General features: G+C 37.5%; 1 protein-coding gene and 1 long non-coding RNA gene across 3 annotated transcripts in view; both read left to right on the top strand.

Moving 5' to 3' along the window:
* The window catches only part of KCNIP4 (potassium voltage-gated channel interacting protein 4), a 1,125,192-nt gene that overhangs the window by 143,307 nt on the left and 955,043 nt on the right, over positions 1-26,842 (top strand). The window lies entirely within an intron of this gene.
* LOC110261969 (uncharacterized) lies at positions 5,594-11,280 on the top strand. Its single transcript, XR_014812236.1, has 2 exons — positions 5,594-6,060; positions 7,187-11,280. It is a non-coding gene; the product is annotated as an uncharacterized LOC110261969 (long non-coding RNA).

The following is a 26,842-nucleotide window of genomic DNA, read 5'->3' as shown; positions in this document are numbered from 1 at the left end:
GTCTGACTGACTTCACTTAGCATGATAATTTCTAGGTCCATCCATGTTGCTGCAAATGCCATTATTTCTTTCCTTTTAATGGCTTAGTAATATTCCATTGTGTATATATACCACATCTTCTTTATCTACTCCTCTGTTGATGGACATTTGGGTTGTTTCCTTGTCCTGGCTATTGTATGTGGTGCTGCAATGAACATTGGAGTACATATAGCTTTTCTAGCCATGGTTTTCTCTGGATAGATGCCCAAGAGTGAGATTACTGGATCAAATGGTAATTCTAGTTTTAGTTTTCTGAGGCATCTCCATACTGTTTTCCACAGTGGTTGCACCAGTTTACATTCCCACCAACAGTATAATAGGGTTCCCTTTTCTCCACACCCTCTCCAGCACTTACTCTTTGTAGAAATTTTGATGATGGCCATTCTGGCTGGTAAAAGATGGTACCTCATCGTGGTTTTGATTTGCATTTCTCTAATAATGAGTGATATTGAACATCTTTTCATGTTTTTTGGGGCCATCTGTATGTCTTCTTTGGAGAATCATCTGTTTAGATCTTCTGCCCATTTTTTGATGGGTTGGTTTGTTTTTTTGGTATTGAGCTCCAGAAGGAATTTATACATTTTGGAGAGTAATCCCTTGTCAGTTGCTTCATTTGCAAATATTTTCTCCCATTCTGTGGGCTAACTATTGCAGAGATTTCCTTGACTACATGTATTTATTTTCTCATAAATTAAAACATTATTTTTGCATGTCAAGATACTTTCTGTTGTTGACATAATGGTAAAAGTGCTTTGGACATGAAGCTGTGAAAATCTGTCTTAGGATATAATCTCTTACTAGTTAAAGCACCTGAGGAAAATACATAAAATGGTCTGAACCTCAGCTTCCTATTATATGGACATAACACTTCACTGGATTTTTCTGAGAAATCAATGAGGGGGTATCTTTGAAAGAATCTTGCACAATAGTTGCTTTGCAAAGTAACTGATTTAGAGAATGAATGCAATGAAAGTGTTTGCCCCAGGTGAATTAAAGAAAGCAGGAGAGATTTATTATAGGAAATATTGGCAATTGTTATTACTATGATTCCTTTTAGAAGCTGTATTGCTTGACTACCTGAGGCATCAGGCAGAGTTTATGTCTTCTATCACAATATGACATGTAATGTTTGGCAGTATATTGTATTCTGCTATATCTGCAATTTATTTGGGGAAAGAGTTTGTATGATGAGTTCTGTAGTAAAGTAAGCAGTATTGAATTTTTCCTTCAATTCCTCTAGGCCGTGCTTTTTATTGGCTTACTTTTTTTTTATTTTTCAAGCCATCGTGTGAACAATGATGAAAGTAAAGACGATTCATTGAAAACAGAGAACACAGATGTTTAGGGAGTGGGTAATGTCTTAGGGCAAATAATTCATTTACTTCTTTTGATTGTCAAATTTTGTATTTTATTTGGAAGCACTTTGCCTTGAGAGTTACTATTTTATTCGCGTGTATGTCTGTGTTCTCTTTAGAAATGGTGATAACCTCATAGTATTAAGTGATGCAGTTTGATACATGTTGTCATTTTGCTTTGGCTAGAGAAGGAAAGAGAATGGTGGTAAAGGCCCTTTTGCTAAACATTCTTAAACCAAATAGAAATCTAAAGTGATGATTATATGTAATAAATGAATTACAGCAAATGTTCATCTGAAAACAATAACACCAACAAAGAAAGTTGCTGGTCACAGAGCCCCATAGTATAAGCCAAAATTCCTAGGGGCCTAGAATTTAGGTAGTAAATATCCTGACTCAAATAATCTCATCTCTGATGACATGATTTTATTAATGAGCTGCATAATAAACATTTTTAAGGGGAAGGAACTCATTTCTAGTTAGGATGTTGGAGAAGGTTCAGGAGCTTTCTCTACATTCAGCTGTCAAAGATTTGTGCTCCAGGTAGATTATCTTTTAGTAGAATTCTTATTCAAGCTGAGAAATGAGTGAGATAAACTACATTCCATAAAGAACCTCTACTACAAAACAGTTAAAAACACTGGAAAATATATGTGAAGTATCTCTTCAAATACATTGCTGAGGTGGCCAGAATGCAAGAGGGATCCTTGAAGCCCAAAGTGAAAAGGAAGCTGAAATCTAGAGATGTAAGAATACAGTTCTAGGGCTGCTGTGATCTGTCCCAAGATACCTTCTCATCATGGATATCTGTGAACTCTGTGAACTTCTGTTTTGACGGCAATAGAGGCATGATGGAAAGGTAACAATACATAGAACCTATGTTTGGTGGGGAATGTGAAAATGACCATCCCTCTACTGCCAAACGCTGGGACCCTCAAGGTGAGCGGAGGATGAGCAACAGGGAAAGTGATTTGTCTCAAAAGTTGACAATGCATAGAGGGGAAAAGTAGAAGTTTCTTTTGTAACTTATAACCACAGTCCAGCCCTCCCATGAGTTAGCAGGTCAAATTTATATTAACAGGTTTCAAAAGCCCCTAAAGCCTAAAATTTATTTTGTAGATGTCCATAAGATACTTACAGAAGCAGAATCATCTTCAAAAACCAAAAGGAGCCCAGGAACCAGTCACATATGTTCCAGATAAGGTTTCCTAATCCCAGTGTCTTTATCATCATTGACAGGAGTAGTGAGATACTATTGGTGCTCATCACCATGGTCACGCCAGGTCCACAGCAATTCAGATGTCCCAGGTCATCTCTCATCCAATTAGGCTTCATACACCATGAGGTTCTTCACCTATAGCACTCTTCCCCCTCCATCTTTTAAAAATTTTTTGAACCAGAAATAACTGCCATATGATACTTATTTTTCTTGTATATTTGTATGTTACCCTCACCAAAATCTAAATTTCATAAGGGAAATACATTTTAAGTTTGCTACCTTACCTTATCTCTTTTGCCTAAAACAAAACCTGGTACCAAGGGGATTTTCAATAAATAGTTTAGATAAATAAAAAGGTATAACTTCTAGAAATATATAATAATTGAAAGTGTAAAGATGGAGGTAAACTGTAGATTAGATACAGGTAAAGAGAATATTAACAAACTGGATGGTGAAAACTGAGGAAATTATCCAGACCAGCAGAGAGAACAGCCATTTTAGCTATTGTTCACACAAAAACAGTCCATGGGCTGGATTTGGCATGCACTGTAGTTTGCTGATTCCTGTTTTAGGTGGTGAAGTCAGAGAGAAGCTTATCTGTGGTCACGGTCCACAGACATGGCTAGGTCACTGCTTTCCTGAGAAGAAAAGACCTGCTTCTTTCATCTATTCTACACCTAGATGATCAACAGAGTGACATCCACTTGTAACTTCTTGTTTGGAGTACTAAGAAGAAGGTGTGTCACTTATATGAATGTTACAAAGTAGCAAGTAGACAAAGTTGCCCATGACTTAAAGCAGAATATAATGATGCATAAGACTGCTATGGTGCGGATTTAGTCCCTGGCCCAGGAACGTCCACATGCCATGGGTGTGGCCAAGAAAAAAAAAAAGACACTGAAAAATGTCCCATTCTAAGGTTCTTCTCCTTGTAACCTTATACTGCCAATATCTTGGCAATGCTGATCAAGGCCTTTTATTAACAGATTCTCAAATTAACACCATTGTCAGGTTCAGTTTTCTTCACTGAAAAAGTAAGGCTTGTCACAGGTAATTTACTCCTCAGACTTTGGGACAGGGTTTTCTACCCCTGGTGCAAGTACTCTTGGAAATTACTTTGACATCTCTTATGATACATAGCACTGAATTTTAATTATTTGCTAAAATGTTTTTCTTTAAAGAAAGTTTCTTGATGACATGTATTTTATATTATTCATCTGTGTGTTCTCTGACCCAGCATGTGTAATTGTGTGTGTGTGTGAGTTACTAAGAAAGCTAATATTCCTCTTACAATATTTAGGAAGGAGAAGGATTAGAAAGGAACCAGGGAAAGAATAAGATTATGTCTTTGTGGAAGCCTTGTTTCCATATGTATCTAGCTTTAGGTACATGTTCAGTCACTTTGGTAGGAATTTATTCATGCAACATAATGTAACTAAAGGGTTGACATTTTTTTTTAATAGGCAGCCAGATGGTAAATATTTTAGACTTTGCAGTCAAATAGTCCCTATCACCACTGCTCAAATCTGTCCTGGTCAGTGAAATCAGGTATCTATGATATGTGAATGAGTGGACATGGCTATATTCTAGTAAACTTTATTTGCAAAGAGGTAGCATGTTGAATTTAGCCCCTGGACTGTTATTGGCTAAGTTCTATCCTAGAGAAAAGGAAGGGAGGGAACCAACTCACTTTAGCCATGTGTTTGTCATAGGACCTGCCCCTCTTAGTCACAATTCCAGAGTTCATAATTCTTTCTTTAGTAGTGTTCTAAAGGTCTGGACATTGAAATGTGTTTTATACTGTCTCATTTTCTACCTCCTTTGCACCAGGTCTGTCTACCCAACACCATTTATTATCTTTTTTTTTTTTTTTTTTGCTTTTCTAAATTTTTTTTTAGGGCCACACCTGCAGCATATGGAAGTTCCCAGGCTAGGGGTCAAATCAGACCTACTGCCATCAGTCTACGCCACAGCCACAGCAATGCGGGATCCAAGCCACATCTGTGACCTACACCATAGCTCAGGGCAATGCTGGAACCTTAACACACCGAGCGATGGAATGGAACCCGCATCCTCATGGATCCTAGTTGGGTTCATTAACTGCTGAGCCACAAAGGGAACTTCCTATCCTATTTTTAACATGTTAAGGTTTATCTCTTTCCTAGGAGATAGCCAACACTTTGAGAACTGAAATGTAAGTGGATGCTAGTGTGGTATTTTGCTAGCCACTGTCTCTCCTTTCCTCCTTCAATCAGGTATTATATATCTTTTTATTCCGTGAACACTCTTAAACAATGTTAATATCAAGGATTACCAAAACAAAGTCAGCCTGATTAGCCCTTGAAGACTTTTTTTTTTTTAATTTAGTCACATAGAAAAAAGTTTAAGAGTATGGAATATGGAATTATCCAAACCTGGATTCAATTCCTGGCTCTGCCATTTACTAGAAATGAGACTTTGACCAATGACTTCACCTCTTTAAATCTCAGCTGCTCCATTTGTAAAAGAGGGACCTTGTGGTGCCTTATCATTAGATTGTTGTGCAAACCACAGAAAATTATTCTTGGGAAGCACTTAGCACAGTGCCTGGTCTGTAGGAAGAGCTTGGTAAATGTCACCTATTACCATTGCCAATGCAATATCATTAAAGAATTAACAGGCTATCCCTGGCATGTTCATGCCATCAAGACTGTAACAGTCTAAAGTTATAGGCATTCTTTTTTGTTTGTTTTTTGCTTTTTTTTCCCTGGATAGATTGCTTTATAAAATCAATCTCTCTTCCAAGAAAATAGGAGCATCTAGTTAACTAATTAAAAGTTTTCGATAGTGTTGTCAGAGGTCAGAAGAGACCTGTATCACACATGGGCAAATGTGTTCACAGACCAAATAAGTCAAAAATAGGAGCAGTTTAACCTAATAAAGAACTGATCATTTTGAAGCAGAGTAACTTTTGTCCATCCTGATATTGTGGGTTTGTTTTGTATGCATTCTAAGCATAAGTGACACAGAATATTCAGCCACTTTTGGAGGAAGGCATAAACATAAAACTGAAACAGTGTAAGCTGTAAATTTTCAATGACCACTGAAAGTAAATCTCTCCTTACTTTCTAAGTATGGATCCCCAAAGAGCCTATTTTTTCCTCTCACTGTTTGGATAATATCCTCAAAGAATGGCTCTTTGGATTTTTATTTCTAACCTTTAGTGTGTAAAAGACACTTGCCCAAATCATATACACATATACGTCTCAAATTGGTTCATATGTCTGTACCTAATCTGCTAGAGTTAGGAGTTATCCTGTGCATATTAACATGTATATGTATCTCTTCATATTTTATATAGCCAAGTGCAACATCTGAAAGGGAAACAGAAGGAAAGGAGAATTACAGCTCTAAGATACTTTCTGGTGGGCTAGAAGTGGAGACGAAGCTATTAATATCTCTCTTAAAGTAAGCTTTCTATTCTTACATCATAAACTTCTGTTTTATATCTTGACATTACCTTTTATCTTACAGTGTCTTTTCCTCTGTTTGCATTTATCTTGTATGATATTATATATTAGTAATGATATTGGAAATGTGTGTAGGAACTTTGTGGGTATCATGTAAAACTAACAGCCACCCTATTCAATTTGATGTTAAACTGAAACTAACTTAGTTTCCTTAGTCTCAGTTTACTCTCTAAGAATCAGAAATCAATTTGTCTTTTTTTTTTTTTTTTTTTTTTGTCTTTTTAGGGCTGCACCCTCAGTATATGGAAGTTTTAGGCTAGGGGTCAAATCAGAACTGTAGCTGCCAGCCTGTGCCACAGCCACAGCAATGCCAGATCCAAGCCACGTCTGTGACCTACACCATAGCTCACAGCAACACTGGATCCTTAACCCACTGATCAGGCCAGGGATCAAACCTGCATCCTCATGGATACTAGTCAGATTCATTTCCTCTGAGCCATGGTGGAAACTCCTGTCTGGTTTTAATATTACTCATTTCTCTTGGTATAAAACTAGATTAGGTAAAATTCATTGTCATTTTCAACACACCTCCTGTTGGAATTATTAGTCTACTCAGATGCTGTCAAGAAGCTGCAGGTGATCACAGGCCTATGGTTTCATGACACAAAATAATTGATCTAAAAGTGAACCATTTGGTCAAACATTTATGAGTAGGTGGCTCTTGACATAGAATAAAATTAAGTAAACTTTGAGGTGATCCAATAAATGCTCTTTCTCCTCTCTCCATGTTTTTTCTTGAGGTAGAAACTGGGCTTAGGCCTGGAAGACAGTTTGTATAGAGAGATTTTGTATGATTAAATGGAAATCAATATTTATGCATAAAGGAAGGATTCAGCTAGTAATTATTTTATTCTCCAACCTCTTGTATTATAAGTTATGGATTCGACTTTTTTTATTATTGAATAACTAGTTTTTTTAAAAAGGCCAGAGCATTGATGAATAATTCTTATAATACTTCTACAGAAGAACTGATACTATTTTCTATGTATCAGTTTTACAAATTTCCATTTCTATTTGGTGTAAATTTTTTCAGGAATCCATTTTATGCTTTGTTACCTTTACAGGTGCAGCAAAAAATGGGATTGCACTTTACATCTGACCATCTTCACTTCAGTGGGAAATTTCTGCTTCCAGAGACACAAGGTCATAGCTCTCCCTCTCTCACCTGTTGACTCTGAGTGGAAGGATTCTTGGCAAATTTCTTCACATATGCTTAGCATTTAGAATAATGTCCTTAACTGTCATGTCCAAGTTTTCTAGGTTTGGTGTTTTTATAAGGAACTCAGAAATTATGAATGCATCTCACTCTTACAAGATGAAATCCAGTGGGTACTTTTAAGTCAAGGCCTTTTGCAATCAAGGATTCTCCCCCATGAACTTAGAACTAGACTTTCAGGTACACTCCATGCCTGCAGCCCATGAATTCACAGCTGGGCTCCCAGGTGCGGAGTCCTTGCTCTCCCCTTTGCTGGCCTCAACCCATTTATAAAATTAAGACCTTCCCACCCATCCCAGGCCTGCCTTCTCCCTCTTGAGTCCAACCTCCTATCATGCTTATTCTCCACATGGTGATTTCCGTGGACTTTTATTCTTTTTTTTCTTTTTTTTTTTTGTCTTTTTAGGGCTGCACCCAGGGCATATGGAAGTTCCCAGTCTAGGGGTCCAATCCCAGCTGCTGCCATTGGCCTACACAACAGCCACAGTAACGTGGGATCCGAGCCACATCTGTGACCTGCACCACAGCTCATGGCAATGCCGGATCCTTAACCCACTGAGCAAGGCCAGGAATCGAACCTGCATCTTCATGGATGCAGTGGGTTAGTTAACCACTGAGCCACGACGGGAATACTTGGGACTTTTATCCTTTACTACCACTTTAACAATTATTTTCAGTTACATACACCACGTATATCCTTATTTACTTAATAGATTTATTTCTAAGTTATTAGTTATTTATGAAGCCAACTTTATGTCATTATAGCACAATTTAAAAATCTATACAAGTTGCTCTTAGCGAAAGTAAATATAAAAGTTAACATAATGAAGTGTTATGGGAAATCTTAGGGTTTACCATGTGCCAGGTTCTGTGTTGGTATCTGCATGTAACTTCATAACATCTCCTCATGGATTCCTTCCTGAAACATACATGCAGATTCCTTTGTAACTAGAATACTTGTTATTATGGGTCTACCATGTTCCAGACACTGGGAATAAGGTGAAAGACAAAAAAAAAAGGTTTGTGTGTTTGCTGCCCACTGAGGGGAAAAAAACAAAACAGATACAAAAATAAGTGAGCACCCCCCCCAAAAAAAATCAGAAAGTAGTGCCTTAAAAAGAAGATATGGGGATAGTGACTAAGATGTTGATGCCTTTATTATTTGCATCTACAGATGAGGAAAGTAAAAACTAAGTGTCTTAAGTAACCTACCTAAGGTCACATAAATAGCAAACAATGGCGCCAGGCTTCCTCCAACCAGCTTGAGAACATAGGTATCTCATTCATTCGCGGGATCCCAACATTGCAAGCAGCGCCTGGGTCCATATCAATTCCTGTTCCTGTTTTCTGGAATAAACTGATAGTACTACAAGGAGTACTCGAAACCCTTTACATCCTTTCAGGTTTTCTTCTTCATCCTCTCACGTGCATGTTTATTCATTTTCCAATTAACCAGGAAAAATTAGCAATCCTCATAAAATGATGCATTCCTAAATAGAGATTTTTGTGGACTCTGAGAGCAAATAAAGGAATCATACATTTCATTTAGGTGAATGCAAGAGCTAAACATTAAAGTTATAAATTATGATGAGTGTGATGCTACAGAATGGCATCCTTTTAGCTTTTCTTGTCATTAACTTAGGTAAATGGTGGGTCTCTTTGCATGTATAAGCGGTCACATTCTGCAAGGCAAGAGTTCCACCCTTTAAATATATGGCTAAATACCTAAAAAAAATTATAATGCTGTGGTTAAACTGGATTATGCTGAAGCATCATTCAAGAGAGCAAAGGTACTTTATCAGTGGAGTGTGGGATTTTTAGGTTTGAGGATAGCGCTCTCTGCTGGTGATCAACAGTATCTTTTTTTCCTTAATATATTTTCTTTTTTAAAAAATTTTTTAAATTTTATTTTCCCACTTAATATATTTTCTATGTTCTATTCAAATGGAAACATAATACAAAACTTATCCTGGAAATCAAATTTTTAAAAAGTAGATCAGTGAAACATGTCTTGAGGTGAGGTTTAGGTAAGGTAAATTCCTATCCATTTCTTACATACATGAAGTTCGAGAATAATTTGTAAAATGCTCTGAAAACAAAATTAAGTGTGTTAAGTGTCTTAATATTAAAGTAATTGCTTATAAATATTTACATCATGTGGATGAAATATGTTTTTAATCCAGAAGCAATTCTGCACATGTTTTAAGGTTTGCATACCCTTATCAGGAATTGGTGGTTTAACAGTTGGCTGTTATTTACTGAAAATGAGCGTGTTCATTACTTTGGATCATTTTCATTTTTCTTTCCAGCTTCTCATCCTCTCTTCCTACAACTTAAACCTAATGTGCACACAGGCTGTAGGCGGTTTATTCCTAGGGTCCTATAATTGGCCTCTCCACATAATGGCTTTGCTTGGAGCTCTTTCTATGATATGACATGCTTAGTGGGCTTCTCATGGCAACTTCATAGCCAAAATAACATTTCCATGCTTTCCTGGTGTCAAATGGATATCGAGTCTAAAAATGTGAAGAAACCATTCCAGTTCTGGGCTCACATTCAGATCAATTTACTTTAAACCAAACACAAACTGAATCTGATGTTCATTTTCACAAATAATTGTTGAAAGCCAACTTTATGCAGATTGCCTTGGAAATCATATTTACTTAATAGAAGAAATAACATAAGGCTCCATGAAGTGATTCTATCTCAGCATCGATTTTTTTAAAAAGTGAATATAAATATATTATTTTGTGCATAAAACAGTAATCTACACAGAATTAAATCTCTGTATTTGTGCCATTTTTAGGAAACTAATATATTCATAACTTTTTAAATGATGTGATGTCAGCTAGCTGGGAAAGACAACCAGTTCTTAACACAGATATAGCAAAGATATTACATAGTCTTAAACATCCATCCTTCTGTGAGCCACTTATGATACGGAAATTTAGATTCTTAAAAGAAGTACTTACAGTAAAGCAAACTGCTGAAATGGTGACCCTTTCACAGACTGGCCTTAGAATGAATGTGCAGCTATCGCCATCTAGTGGTCATATGCAGAAGATAAGACCAAAACCCCGTTTCCACAGCCTTCTGTTATTTCCTAAGATAAATCGTACACTGAGATGAAATATAAAGACTATAGTCTATTTGTTCTTTAAATTAAAGTTTAAAAAGTTTCAATCATTTACAAAGTAAGTGAAAATTTATGCAGAGCAATATAGATTATTAAAACTTCTAATAGTACTAAATTTTATTATTTTTTCCTTGCAGTTTTGTTGAGATGTAATTGACACAAGTGCCCTATAAGTGTAAGGAATACAGAATAATGATTTGACTTGCATGTATCCTGAAATAATTACCATGACAAGTTCAATGAACATCCATCATCTCATTAAAAATTAACGAACAAAAATTCCTTGTGACGAGAACTCTTAGGACTTAAATGTTAGCAATTTTCATATGTAACATATGGTAGTGATAATGATATTAATCGTGTTGTACATTATATACCTGTTTCTTCTCTATCTTATAACTGGAAGTTTGTACCTTGGAACACCCATGATTTTATTTGCTATCTCCTTGTGTCACTTCCTCTGTGAAGCCTTCCCTGATTTCTCCCAGCACAGTTAGTCATTTCTCACTCTTAGATGCCATGGTATGAAATTCCTTGATGGAAATGGCAAACTGTCAAGAAAATCAGGAACTTTGGAACCAAGCATGCCTAGGTTCTAATGCCTGTTCTAACTCTGTGACTGGAGGCGCGACACACAACCTCTCTGAACTTCAGCTGCTCTGTTTTGTCCAAGACAAAAGCCGTGATCGTAATCCACAGCAGGTTGTTGTGAATATGGTAGGGGCTCATGGAGGGCCTGGGAGGCTTATGAATGGCTACTATTTTTATACTTCTGCATTGACTCTTATTAAAGAACCAAAACGTTAGTGTTTGTTCATAGTTTTGTTCTGTTACGTTTTGTTTTCCTCCCAAATCAACCTTGAGTTCCTGGAGGGAAGAAGCTCCCTTAATCATCTTGGTCCTAGATGTCTAGTGACAAGCCTGGCCCAGGGTGAATGTTTGCAGAATGCGTGCAGTGCACCCCATCTTGCCAGCCAGGCTGTAGTTTCATGAAGTTAGGGGCTGAGGACTAGACTTCTTTATATTCCTTGTGATTAGTAATTCCTAGCATGGAACTTAGACTAGCTGATTAGCATGTGAATGATGACTCAGATTGATATGCTGAAAATTGTCCGTTCACTTAGTCATCCAGCTAAGTATTCATGTCATTCAGCTAATTAATGAAGCTCTACTTCAGGTATACATTGAACAGCACTCCCAATTTTTTCTTCATTTTCCATTTCCCATAAAATTTCAACTCCTAGGTTCTATTGTTCCTTGCTTAATCATCACTAATAGCATCACTCTTAAATCTCTATGAAATTCTGTGCTCTGAAAAGTAGCACAGTTTTTTTTTTCTTTTTTAGTTCCCAAATGTTGCAATGTCCTATGCGGTTTATTTGCAAAAAAAAATGACCATCTCCTGGCTGAAATGAGATTGATGAGGCTTACTGTCAATTTGTAGGACTTGAAATTTCTTTGGGGGAATCTATCAAGTGGCCTACTTCATTCAGATATATAGAATTTTCTTCCTTTGTTTGTTAGCTGTCCCACCTGGAGCAAGAAGCATAGGATGTGAAGGAAGTTTCCATGGCACAGTTGCTGGGTGAGTCCCTCCCTGTCTTGCAGTGGCTCACTCATTTCAAAGTTAAGTATAGGAGTTCCCATTGTGGCTCAGCGGGCTAAGAACCTGACATAGTCTTTGTGAGGATGCAGGTTTGATCCCAGGCCTTGCTCGGTGGGTTTGACCCACTGAGTGAGTGTTTTGACCTAGCTGCGTGTCCAGTAAAGTGATTTATTGTGTCCACCCCTCTAAAAGGAGTCTGTTACTAAGTCCTTCCTCACCCAAGGTGGCTGCCCCAGAGGCAGAAGCTATGAGGTTGATAAAAGAACTTGCCATATTCAACACCCCTTTAAATTTTTGAGAAGTCATTAAGGAGTGGTTTTCCATGGAATTAGAGACCCTGTAACTGCAGATGCAAGCTTCCGCTACAGAAATATTGTTTGTATGACTTCGATAATGGTAATTCCCATTTATACTGTGTTTATACCATGCTGAGCGGGTACTAAGTGATTTATGGTATTACCTGGTTTAATACCAATGACATCTGTAGGAAGTGACAATTATCCTTTCTCTTTCATTGATGGGCAATGGGTTCAGCGAGCTTATGTAACTTACCCATGTCACAGGATAGCAGGTAATTTTAGGGACAAAATTCAGATCCAGGTTGAATCTACAAAATACTTGAAAAACACATTACCTTGCTCAAGCAGTAATACGATGTAGTGAGGAGAGCTCTAGGTGGGTCTAACTAGGGGGTTTGTGTTCAGGGCTTACTGTGTGTTCCGGCTGCTCGTTTAAGACTTGTGGGGAGACACGTTTATGTTCCTCATGCTACAGACCAGGCATCTGAAGCACAGAGGGGTGACACAGCTCACCCAAGTCACATGTCTAGTGAGCTGTGGCGCTGAGCCCAGTCTGGCTGTTTATTCTGCAGCTAGTGATGATCCCATCAGAAACCTGGGTTTCAGTCTCCACAGGGGTATTTCCTAGGCAGTTACTGGGCAACTAACTCACTTGACAAATCCAAGTCTTGGTCTCCTCGCTTGTAAACTAGTGACCCTACTTGTTTTATCCTTTTTAGAAGCCTTCTACGGGAAATAAGATACTTGTGTACAAATGCTTTTTAGGTTTCTAGAGCATTATAAAATATAATTAATTATTGGAGTTCAGCAGAAGCAAACCCAACTATTACCATTGCGATGCAGGTTCGATCCCTGGCCTCTTTCAGTGGGTTGAGGATCCCATGTTGCCATGGCTGTGATGTTGGCCAGAAACTTTAGCTCAGATTTGATTCCTAGCCTGGGAACTTCCATATGCTGCAGGTGCGGCTCTAAAAAGACAAAAAAAAAATATATATATATATATATATATATACACACACACACACACACATATGTACATATATTACATATATAGTTATATATACATAATATGTATACATACACATAATATATATTATATACAACTGTGTAATACATTATATATAGTTATATGTATATAACTATATTTTATATAGTTATATTTATAATATATATCTGTATGCATATAACTGTAGTATGTGATATATATATATAACTATTGCTGCTATTATTCAGTCCTGTGCAGTGTGCAAACTAATGTAATATACACGTGTTACAGAATCAACCTTTTGCTTATTTTCCTATAACTCTTCGCAAAACAAATAAATCAGCACACAAACAAATGCCTAGTGAATTTGACTATTTTGAAATTAATGGAGAATAATTTTAGGAATAGACAAAAGCTTGACATGAATGTAAAAGTTTGCATATATGAGGGGTTTTTTTTTTTTGCTTTTTTTTTTTTTTTTTTTGCCACATCTGTAGCATGTGGATGTTCCCAGGCCAGGGATCTAACCTGCACCACAGCAATGACACTGGCCACTACAGTGACAATGCCAAATCCTTAACCAGTGCGGTGCCACAAAGGAATCCCTATATAGACTGTTAAATCATTCAGATACAACTTGTTTTTGTAGAGGGAGCAATCACATTTTTAGCGCTTTTAATTATAATTCTCAATGCTAACTAAGTGATTTGTCATTCCTTGTCCTTTTTTGCTAGAATTGAATCATCTCAGGGCATTTAAGGATGAATTTGATGAGTGGTACAGCTTCTGCTCAGAATCAAGTAGTATATGTGGCAATTAATTTATAAAATTTGAGGGGGAAAAAATGACAGACAGTGATGCACTGAAGTTAATACTGCATTCCTTAAGACCATGCTGTATTCTGTCTTTGGCCTGAATGGTGTAATTCCCTGGAAAAATGAAAAAGTATTTGCAGAGGTATAGAAAATCATCCACTGTCTGCTGTTGTGGCCAACTGAACTGGTGTGTAGCTGATACACAGGGCAGAGTGCGTTATTCCCAAATCAGTGAAAGGCCCATGTGTATGATGTACCTTAACTGCTTGTGGCTCTGAACTTCGGGGCCAAAGCCAAGCCTTCCTCTTATTGGGGTTTCCCTTGTGCTTTGAACATTTCTTCTCTCAGCCCACTCTCTGTCCTAATCACCCTCATTCATTCATTCCACATTCGTTTCACTAAACATAACATTGTCAAGTCATGGCGACGTGAAGATGAAATACTGTGTGGTTTTTAGCCTTGGGGAAGCAGGAGGGAAGGAATAAGGGCAGAAGGAAGAGACGGAGACTTAAATCTCAATGAATGCCTGTTAGGTGGCAGGTGGTAACTTGGATTGCTTAATTCATGAACCCTTTTTATCGTCCTAAGAACTTATGAGGTAGATATCTTGATCCTTCTGTTCAGACCCGGAAATTAAAATGATTAAGGTTGATGCTCAGAGAGTTGCTTGGGTATTCACCACCATTTTTGACATCTCAGCTCATAGGCTACCCTGTCCTGACCTTACAGACAGGTTTAGTCTGAGTACTGTTGGTGACAAGCAATGGAAACTCATTCCTAAGTGGCTTAGTGGAAAAAAACTGATATTTATGATCTTATTGCCTCGAACAACCGTAAAGTTCTGGAATGTGTTAGCCTCAGACGCTTCCTGAACTCTCTTTCAACTCGTTCTCTCGGTTTGGCTTCATTCTGCTGATTGTCCTCCATGTGATAAGTGGAAGAAGAGCTTGGCTGCCTACAGTTCTAGGCTTGCGTCATCTCAGTTTAGCAAGTTGAAAAGACAATGGGACCCTCAGAAAAATGTGGTACCTCTCCCAACAAGAGGAATTTATATAGTCTTCCTTTGTTTTTTTTTTTAATTTATTGAGGTAACATTAGTTTATAACATGTATAAGTTTCATGTGTACAATATTATATTTCTGCTTCTGTATATACTATAGCATGCTCACCCCAAGTTTAATTTCCATCCATCACCATACAGTTGAGCCCTTTACCTATTTTTCCCTCCCCCACTTCCCTTCCTCTATGGTAACCCCCTCTGGAACGCAGAGGTACATATATCTTTTCAAATTGGTGCCTAATTTTCTTTGGATTAATATTCAGAAGTGAAATAGCTGGATTGTATGATAGTTCTCTTATTTTTTCGAGGAATCTTCCTGCTCTTTTCCATAGTGGCCGCACCAATTTACATTCTCACCAACAGTATGTGGGGCTTCCCTTTTCTCCCCATCCTTGCCAAACACTTGTTATTTTTTGCCTTTGTTGATAATAGCCATTCTAACCGGTGTGAGAGAATATCTCATTGTGCATTTCACAAATAATCAGTGATACTGAACATCTTTTCATATGCCTGTTGACCATCTGTATGTCCTCTTTGGAAAAATGTCTAGTCAGCTCCTCTGCCCTTTTTAAATCTGGGTTTTTTGTTGTTATTGAGTTGTATGCATTCTTTATATACTTTAGATTTTGTACCCTCAACTTTCACTGTATTCATATATTATCTCAATAGTTTTTTGTAAAATCATGTCATCTGCATATAGTGAACATTTTACTTCCTTCCAATTCGTATGCTTTTTATTTCTTGCCTATTTTCTCAGGCTAAGACTTTGAACACTGTGTTGAGTAAGAGCGCCAAAAATGGGCAGCCTTATCTTGTTCCTGATTTAAAAGGATAACTTTCAGTTCTTTATGGTTAAGCTGTTTGTTGTGGGTTTGTCACATGTGGGCTTTAATATATTGAAGTATATCCCTTCTCTACCCATTTTATTGAGAGTTTTTAACACAAACGAGTGTTGAATTTTGTCAAGTGTATACCGTTATTCGAACTCATGCACAGGATATGACTTGATTTGACCCAAGAAGTAAAGTGTTTCTTTTCTGGAAAACAGATTTAGACACACACAGTGTGTGATTCACAATGCTTTTTTTTTTTTTTTTCCCCTTTTCCTCTGGGATCAGGGAAGCCTATGCCAGCTGGAGACTCTGCCATCAGATTCCCTGAATGAATTCATTGAGCAGAGTGTCTGTGTTGACTCAGGATGGAAGTGTCACATGAAGGAAAACTGTATTTTGCTATTTTGAGCTGCTGAGATTTTTCTGGTTGATTATTATTACATTACCAGGCATTCTCTGGCTAGTAGTAGACTAGGTAAGGATACTAGTCTATCTAGCTCAGGCATTATGCTCATCTGTTGTGCATTGACTATGGCCAGATAGTTGGTATACTGTGGGTAACCAGGCTGACTCAGGATACCAACTCTTCAGCCACATTTGGGATACTGTAACTGGCACACCCTTCCCAGGACAACACTTGTTGTGGGGGGAAGGGTTCCCAGTAGAAATGATAGTATACAGGCAAATGGTTATCAAAATTAGAACTGTGGGTGCTCTAATTAGCACTGTATATCTTTCTAATTTTTGTCAGAGTTTATATTAATGCATTTACATGTGGGATTGATTTTTGGATTAATACTTAGTTTTTCTACCAGAATATCAACTCCAAGAGAATAGGAATGCAATTATATGCTTAGCATAGTGCCTGGTGCAGAATCAACACCCAGTGTTGAGTGATCAGATACATGTTTAAAAAATGAACAGTTAATGGGGGAGGAAAATATTCAGGGTTTTTTTTTTCCATATTTTAAAGCACAGAATATCTCCAATATAATTTCAGCTCTATGTGAGGTGTTATAATGGGAAGGTGAGAGAATTCATGAGAAGATCAGCAACTTGGGAGTCAAATAGTCTTGGGAGCTGATCTTAGCTCTGCCATATGCAAGGACGATGTACAAGTTAACCATTTAGATTCTCAACTTATCATCTTTAACAGTTGGTTAATTACATCATAGGGGGTTGTGAGAATAAAGGACAAAGAAAATGTAAAGCACTTCATATGGGACCTGAAACATACTGAGTCCTCCCATGGCAACATAAATGAGAAGGCATCTAGCACTAATTGGAGAGACTAGGATTCAAAGAAGAGAAGGTTCCTCAGCTGGAGTTTGATGAAATGGAATTCAAATGGTAGAGAAGAGTACAGTGCAGGAAAAAGAGCTAATGTGTACATATATAAAGTAAAGTGGTGCTGATAAACAATTCCTAATTAGAAGAATTAGTCATTTGTTTGAATTTGAGATTTAAAGATGAGTTGGGAGTGATGAAAGATGAGGCTGAAGTCTTCTGTAGCAAGGAAATATAGAAGTTTTATATATATATGTGTGTGTGTGTATATATATAAAACATATGTAACATATAATGTCTATATATAAATGTAGAAGTTTTATGTATAATTATCTATCTATATCATGTATTCACTCATTTGTTGGATTTACTTCCACTTGGCAGACTTGGCTTTCCAAGTTCTAAAGCTAGAAACATAATCCTTATTCCTATGTAGTCACTGTTTGTCATATGAGGCCTTCTTTGATAAAAGCTAGAGTAATGACTCTCAATCCTGGTATTAAACATCTCAATCTGGAACTTAAACAATAAACACAGTACCTGGACACAACAGCTATACCCAATGAATCAAACTCTCTTGGAGACACCCACTGTTATAGCTTTCATAACATGACAGATCAGATAAAAACAAATATTGGCAAGAGTGAGGAGAAATTGGAACCCTCCTATATTGCTGATAGGATTATAAAATGGGACATCTACTTTTGAAAAGGATCTTGCAGTTTCTCAAAAGGTTGAACATAGGGTTAGCCAATGACCCAGAGATTTCAATCCTAGATATGTATCAAAAGAAATAAAAAGATACATCCACACAAAAGCATGTATATGAATGGTAATGTTAGCATCACTTCTTTTTGTCTTTTTGCTATTTCTTGGGCCGCTCCCGCGGCATATGGAGGTTCCCAGGCTAGGGGTCCAATCGGAGCTGTAGCCACCGGCCCACGCCAGAGCCACAGCAACGTGGGATCCGAGCCGCGTCTGCGACCTACACCACAGCTCATGGCAATGTCAGATCCTTAACCCACTGAGCAAGGGCAGGGACCGAACCCGCAACCTCATGGTTCCTAGTCAGATTCGTTAACCACTGCGCCACGACGGGAACTCCAGCATCACTTCTAATAGCCAAAAAGTGGAAACAACCCAAGTGTCTATCAACTGATAAATGGATCAATCAAATGTGGTTTATCAATACAACTGAGTACTCTTTGTAGATAAAAGAAGGACGGCTTTGGAATATTGTCAATAAAAAGAATTTTTATTTATGCTAGAACATGGATAAAACTTATGCTAAGTCAGAGAGGCCAAATACAAATGGTGTGATGTTGTGTGATTCCATTTACATGAAATGACCCACATTGGCAAATCCATAGAGACAAAAACTAGGTTTGTGATGATTTAGGGCTTGGGGGAAAGGAGGATTGGAAATGATAACTCCTGAATATGGAGATTTTTTAGTCATGAAAATATTCTAAAATTGCAGTGGTTACACAGCCCTGTAAATATACTAAATCCATTGAATTGGATGCTTTAAATTGCATGGTATGTTAATTATTTTCCAGCAGAAGGATAGTCTCTGGATAAAAGGTCTGAGCATCTGCAGATTTTCTTAAAGCTCTCCAGATGATTCTAATATAGAGCAGGCGTTTACTGTTTTAGATGGACCAAACTAATCTACCTCCACTGTTGAATATACTGTTTAAACAACCTGTTGTTTGGGAGGGGGTAGGTGGATGGGGGCAGTCAGCAATATATCTTCATAGTTCAAGAACAATTTCATTCTGGCCTTACATCAGCTAATTTAGCTTAAAAGACCATTTGGATGCAAGAAATGACACTTGGTCATGAGGTTTGGCAATATTAAATTAATGTCAACTCAGCATTGACTCAAAAGTAATTGATCGCATTTACTCTGATAAAGAGTAGAAGGAAGGGAAATTTAAGCATAGTCATAAGATCAATGAAAATGCTGTGCAAAGAAGCCAGGAGTGTACTTGATAAATTTTGCATTTGTACTTGACATAGTTGAATTTTCATCAGATTGTTCCAAATGAAAATTTATCTTCAGGGATAAAGTGTTTGGCCTTATGGTTACCCTCTTGAGGCTTTTGACATCTACATATATATTTTTTCACATTGAAAATATGTTATTATATCTGGTTTCTAGAAGACATTTTTGTGGAAGTGTTTCTGTGTTTGGCAGGTTGACATCTTAGAATATGAACATGTCAAAGATAAAACCACTGGGCTTCATAGCATTGTTTCAATCTAATTTATAAAATTAAATTTTAATTTAAAATATAAAATATAAATACATTTATTTTTAAATCAGAAAATGTTTTCTCTAGATTTAAGAATACTTCATTTAGACATGAAAGTTTTTGGTCACTCGAAAGGTTTTTAAGATGCTGTTACCCATTAAATAGTAAGTCACAAGATTTATTGGAGTCATAGATGTTTTTATATATGGTATGCATACAGACACAGACATATATATGTGTGTGTATATATAAATGGCTTTATATATATGACTTTGAGTAAATAATTATTTCTACAAAGCTTATTATGAAAAATAGCAGCCCTTTCCCCCAATTTTTCAACTCAGTTTACTACTTATTTGGTCAAATAATAGAGATATGCTGTTAACTTCCTGATCTTTCAGTTTTGGGTATTATCTGCTGACTCACTATAGTGACAATGGGAATTTAGCTCTCTTGACCTGTTTTCCTCCACATGGTCATTTATAATACTTTAATCTTTCTACTGTAAATACAGGATCATTTTTTCAGCATTTATATTAAGAGGGCTGTAAACACTGCTGTCTGGAGACCCACACTTAGGTTTCCTTTCTTTTTCATTCTTTTGGTTCCCTGGAGATGCTATTTCCTTTTTTATCTTCTCTAGTTTTAAATGTGTTTATTACTAATTTATCTTTAAACGGTCACCCAATTTTCTAATGCATGGAATATCTTTCTATTTCTTTACATCTTCTTTAATTTCCTTGATTGTTTTATAGTTTTCGGCATATAAGTCCTTTACCTCCTTGGTCAGGTGTATTCCCAGGTATTTGACATTTATTTATTTTTTTTAATTTAGTGTGTATTTTTCAGTCCTAAAATTGTTTTTCTATCTTCTGTTTCTTTGCCGTTATGTGCAATTTCTTTGCTTGGATTTCCTAGCTTTCATTTGTTTTGAGCATGTATTTAATTGTTTATTGACACATTTTTAGAATGTCTTCATTAGAATCCTTGTCAGATAATTCTAACATATTTGTCATTGCAGTATTAAAATCTGTTGACTATCTTTTTTCATTCCATGTGAGCTGTTCCTTGTTCTTGGAATGATGAATGGTTTCCATTTGAAATCTGGATATTAAGGGTATTATGCTATGAGACTCTGGAGCTTATTTAAATTCTGTGTTTTATTAGACTTTTCCTGACACTTTTCCTGTGAATGAAAGGGGGCAACAGAAGCCCAAGTTCTCCACTCAGTCTCTGTTGACACCTACAAGGAGGTGGCCTCCTCATTACTACTGGTCAGAGTAGAGACAAGCCCTTATTTTTTTTTTTAAATGTTTAGCAGGACTTTCTAAAAGTTTTGTTTTTGTTTTGTCTTGTTTTTGGCTGTGCCTGTGGCATGTGGAAGTTCCTGGGTCAGGGATCAAACCCACAGCACCTCAGGGACCTGAGCAATAGCAGTGACAACACTGGATCCTTAACTTTCTGTGCCACAAGGAAATATATAAAAGCTTTTGTCTTGCTAAGTTTCTCTTCCCTGGTCCTTTGGATAAAGAAAGCAAGATTCACTTGGGGCTTTATATGTTCGTGCCTTTTGGCATATCTGGGTTGTTTGCTTCTCCATCTCTCAGTCTGGGATATCTGAGACAAAATGAAAACCCAGGGAATGCACCACCATGTCATTCCTTGAGTTTTTAGGTTCCTAACCAGCCTGTCTTCTCTTTACTTTCAGAATCTTGTTATATTGTTATGCATATGGTGTCCAGAGTTCTTAGTTGTGCCTGGCAGGCAGAGTAGGGAAACAGAGTTCTCTTGTGGCTCACCATGTAGTCTCTGCCATGGCTCTGGTCACTGCTGTAGCTTGAGTTTGATTCCTAACCCAGGAACTTTTGCATGCTGTGGGCACAACCTGAAAAAAAATAAAAGAAATAAGAAAAGAAAAGAAAAAAAATAGGGAGAAAGATGTCTACTCCATCTTTCTAGAAGTAGAAGTCATCTTTTTTTTTAAACTTATTTTTTTCATTGAAATACATTTGCTGTGCAATATCATATAAGTTATCAGATGTACAATACAGTAATTCACAATTTTAAAGGTTATACTCCATTTATAGTTATTATAAAATATTGGCTGTAGTCCCCATGTTGTTTAGTGTATCCTTATAGCTTATTTTATACCTAATAGTTTGTGCTCTGAATCCCCTGCCTCTATATTGGCCCTCTTCTCTTCCTGCTCCCTACTGGAAACCACCAATTTGTTCTCTGTGTCTGTGTGTCTGCCTTTTTTGTTGTTGTTATATTCACTAGTTTGTTGTATTTTTTAAGATTCCACATATAAATGATATCATATAGTGTTTGTCTTTCTCTTTCTGATCAAAGCATAATGCCCTCCAAGTCCATACATGTTGCTGCACATGGCAAAATTTTGTGGCTTAGTAGTATCCCATTGTCTGCCTGCCTGCCTGCCTGTCTGTCTGTCTGTCTATCTATCTGTCTATCTATCTATCTGTCTATCTACCGTATTAAAAATGCAAAACGCACCGTAAGACAGGATAAATATTAAAGCAAAATCTTTAATTTTGTTTGTGCATGTGAAGTGATGGACAGCTGACCAGTCTATTCTCTGCCTCTTGCCCCTTCTCCTATCATAAACCTCACAATAACAGAACCCTACATGTGTTTGTGGTTGAGTTTAATAGTAAGTTTTTAGTTGATACAAAGTATGCTTTTCATTTTACTTGGATAATTGAACAGAGTTGATGAACGTAAGTGTGGACATACTATAGAACAGAGGGAGCCCATTAGTAGTAAGAGATGCCTTACCATGTCCTCAAAATATTTTGCATATTAGTGTCATAATTCATGCAGATTCAGAAGAGACAAGTGGCCTGAGGTGGTAGTGATTTATGGAGTAACCTTCCTTCTCATGTCAGGTAACTTCATGAACCTCCGGAGGAAAAACACCAAGATAAAAATCTTCTTGCCTAGCAAAGGAGATGTGAACAATTTTCGTCAAAGTAAAATAATGACTAATCCCAAGAACAAGGAAGTCATTTCTACGCATAAAATCACAGGGATAAAAACGTGAAGAGAAGACTGATATATTTGACTAAATCAAAATGATAAGCGTCTATATATTCAAAAATACCATGGATAAAATGAAATCATATTATAGCAGGAAAATATTTGGAACATACATGAAAAAGTGTTCTTTTTTTGTTATGTTATAAACAACACAATAGAAAACCTGATACGGTTTCTAAGGTATTTAGAAATATAGAAATGTCTAGCCCATGGATAAAAAGGAAATGTCCACTGCTAAAAAAATAAACACAAGGAGTAACAGCATCTCACGTTTCCTTATGACCCTATTAGAGTAGCTTTTGAAAGTATATAAAAGAAAGTGCTGATGAGCATGTGAAGAGGGCACGTTTATAGGAGGGTGAATTTGATTAGACCTCTGGGGATGAATTTGGCCCTGTGTATTAAGAGCCTACACATTTTGATATTCCTTGATTAAGAACTATATGTCTAGTAATCATTTATGTAAAAAATCAGAGCTGAATCCAAAGTTTTTAAACCAGGATATTGTTCCACCTCCTTAAAAACATAGATCAAATTAAAGAAATTCAAATGTTCAAAAATAAAATGATATTTCATATGACTGAATGTAAAGTAGGCACTTTGAGAATATTTTTTAGTTTATTTTTTATTGTTATTTCCCCCAACACACTTTTTTTTCCCACTGTATAGCATAGAAACCCAGTTACACATACATGCGTACATAATTTTTTCTCCCACTGTTGTGTTGTGATGTAAGTATCTAGACATAGTTCTCAGTGCTGCACAGCAGGATCTCATTGTTAATCCTTTCCAAAAGCAATAGTTTGCATTCCTTAACCTCAAACTCCCAATCCCTCCCTCTCCCCCAGGCAGCCACAAGTCTATTCTCCAAGTCTGTGATTTTCTTTTCTGTGGAAAGGTTCATTTACGCTTTAAGAATATTAAACAACGTAAATTTTAACAAGATGTTTTAAGTGAAAAGTATCAGAGTGTGAGATAATGTGATTTTTTGTTTCCTTACTTCTGTTTTCCCGTATTTTAATGGGCACGGGTACATTTTATAATTAAGAATAGTGCTACTTAATAATTTTAAATTTGTGGTAAACTTTCCTAAAACCTTTGGAAATCTAGGAGTATAAAATAAACCAAGGGAAAGACTCGATGTGTGTAGTCTCACCTGTAAAATGTTGGTGTTTACCAGCAGGTGGCAGTAGGAAATAAGCAGTGTTTCAGACACGAGGGGCGAGGCTTTGAAGTGTTGCTTCTTTTTCCTAAATGTGGAGGATTATGACCATAGTACCAGGGCGATGCTCTGATTTACAATCATTCATATGCTTACATCACAGTTTATCTTGAAACGATCAAAGGGGTCCAACAAAACGCCCCTGGAGAAATGCCTAGTACTATTCAGAGGGAGGAGAACAGAGTCTGTACTTTATATCATTACATGTTTATTTTTTAAATCATCCCTAGTCAACAGAAAATTAATTATTTTTGTATTAAAAATGCAAACCAAATTCATAAACTTATGTCTTCAAAGCTCTCTAAATATGCTTCGTTGTCAATCTAATTATTGCACTTGAGTATTCTTTTTCATCTCAAATCATAAAATTCAGACGCTCATAGCAGTTGGTTTTTAATAATTACTGGCTTTTAGGGAATACTAAAACATGCGCACACACTTTAGGGTAGTGTTACAATTATTTTTACTCCATTTCTGCCTCAGTCAGTGATAAGGTGCTTACGGCGTGGGCCCCTGAAGGTTCCTTGCCCCGATGCTCAGAGGTGGTGACTGGTGGTGCAACTAAGGTTGATTTCCTATAAGATGCATGTCTCTCAGTCGCCCTTTAGGAATGACGTGTTATTAACAAGAGCAAGTTCTGGGAAGGTTTGTCTTTTCCAATAATCACTTTTGATTCCCTTGACATGATCCAGAAGTCAAGTACATGCTAAAATAGATAAACCCATGATAAATAGGCTTTGGTACTCAGAGCACATTGGTATTTACTTTTGTTAAATAACCAACATGTGACAAATCAATTTCTGAATTAAATTCTGTGTTTAATGGGCTCCCTCTGTATACATTTTTTTTTTTCCTATGGCAGGGGGAAATAATGATGAATGAATCTCAGGATATATTTATTTGTAAATTTTCTCTCATTCCAGTCTCATGGAGTTTTTAATAACTATGTTAAGATTAAAAAAAAAAAAAGCTGAACACTGAAGTATATGGAATGAGTGGCCAGTGGCGACCTGCTGTATCTACCACACAGTGAACTCTACTGACTATCCCGTGATAATCTGGGTGGGAAAAGAATCTGAAAGAGAATGGACGTGGGTGTGCATGTATAACTGAATCACTGTTTTATACAGCAGAATTTATTACAACATTGAAAATCAACTATACTTCAGTAAAACTTTAAAAAAATAGCTGAGACTGAGGGGGGGTTAATTAAACTCAGGGTCACAGAACTTACAAGGATTGCAAAGTTGGAAAAAACAAAACCAGCTGCAGTCACCACTCTGTTCTGAGCCAGGGCCGGCTCTCACCTGTACTGTGGCATCTGCCATCTGCATCCTGAGGTCTCCAGGCAGGCCTGCCTCACCCCACAGCTCTCTGGTCTAATCCCCACCTCCTGGAGGAGTTGCCCTTTAAAATGAAGGTCAGCTAGGCCACACCCCTTCTCCAAACCCTCCCACAGCTTCCCTTCCTTCTCACAATAAAAATCCAACCTTCTTAGCAAGGGATGCCCAGGCTTGTGTGATCCTGGCTTGGCCCCTGCCAGGGGGTCCTCTTAGAGCTCCTGTTCTTCTTCGCGCACTCCAGGCACCCTGGCCTCCCCACTCCATCATAAAGCACTCTGCCTTCTCCATCTGTGACATTTGAAGTCCTCTCCCTGGTCCTCTTGCTCACCTCCTCTCTAGGTTCCCTCTGTAAAGATAGATTCCCTGACTCATTTCCTGCACTGTCTGTCCATCTACTCAGCTTTGCTTTTCTTCACTGCAATGACTGCTAAGTGGCTGTCTATCCACAATACATTGTTTCATTGTCTATCTTCTGTCTTTTTCACTGGCCTGCAGCCCCCAGATTGCAGGGTCTTTGTTCTCATCTTCACTACTGTATCTCAGCGCTTATAATCATGCCTGCTATATGGTGACACTCAGTGAATTTGTATTCACATAGGTGAGTGAATGAAGGAATAAAGCCTGCCCTTTCTGACTCTCCGTCCCCTCGTCCTTCGGTCAGCTTTCTGAGAGGTAAAATAGGCTTGTTTAGAGCCAGCGCCAGACTTTGCAATGAGCATGGTAAGGGGGTGCCCTGGCTAGCTCTTTGCCCTACAGCTAGTTAAAGAGCCTTCCAGCCTCTCTCTCTGTTCCTCACTTACGAAATAAGATAATTATCATCTTTCCTTCATCTACCGCATTAAGTTGTAGGGAGATCAAGAAAGAAAATATTTTCATGAGATCTTGCTAAACTTTGAGAAAGCAAGCCAAAAGTGATATTTGAGAATTTTAGGATCATTAATCAGGCACATTTGCTATAGAGCAGCAGTGAATACAGTAAAGGACAAACCAAGGACATTTATTTTCAGGCTCTGAGGTGGCCAAGAAGAGCAGAATTGGAATTGTTGACTTTAAAAAAATGCATATCCTGAAAGTTGAAAGTTAAGTTTTATTTGGAGGGAAATTAGGATGTAAACCCACAGCTCCTGGAGTTCCCGTCATGGCTCAGTGGTTAACGAATCCGACTAGGAACCATGAGGTTGCAGGTTCGATCCTTGGCCTTGCTCAGTGGGTTGAGAATGTGGCGTTGCCGTGAGCTGTGGTGTAGGTTGCAAACACACCTCGGATCCCGTGTTGCTGTGGCTCTGGTGTAGGCTGGTAGGTTCCCCTAGCCTAGGAACCTCCATATGCTGTGAGAGCGGCCCTAGAAAACACAAAAAGACAAAACAAACAAACAAAAAAACAAAACAAAAAAACCCACAGCTCCAAGGAGGCAAGGGGGGAAGCTAGGATATATAAGGAGGTAGCAGGAACAAAAGATTATGGGAAACCAGACATCTCAAGTTAACTATGCCAGGGCATTTCTTCGGGAAGATGCGTAAATCTGGGCTTACTGGAGTCACTCCTTTGATATGCACCTCAGGGTGGGGCCTGTATTCTTTGTTTCCTTCCTGAGTTCCCTCAG

Source organism: Sus scrofa, chromosome 8 (assembly GCF_054392235.1).
Source record: "Sus scrofa isolate SSC_HxYL_T2T_F1_AM1 chromosome 8, Sscrofa_HxYL_maternal_Yorkshire_Landrace_v2.0, whole genome shotgun sequence".
Taxonomy (NCBI): Eukaryota; Metazoa; Chordata; class Mammalia; order Artiodactyla; family Suidae; genus Sus; species Sus scrofa.
Note: the sequence above shows the minus strand (reverse complement) of the source record. Positions and strands in the feature narration are given on the sequence as shown.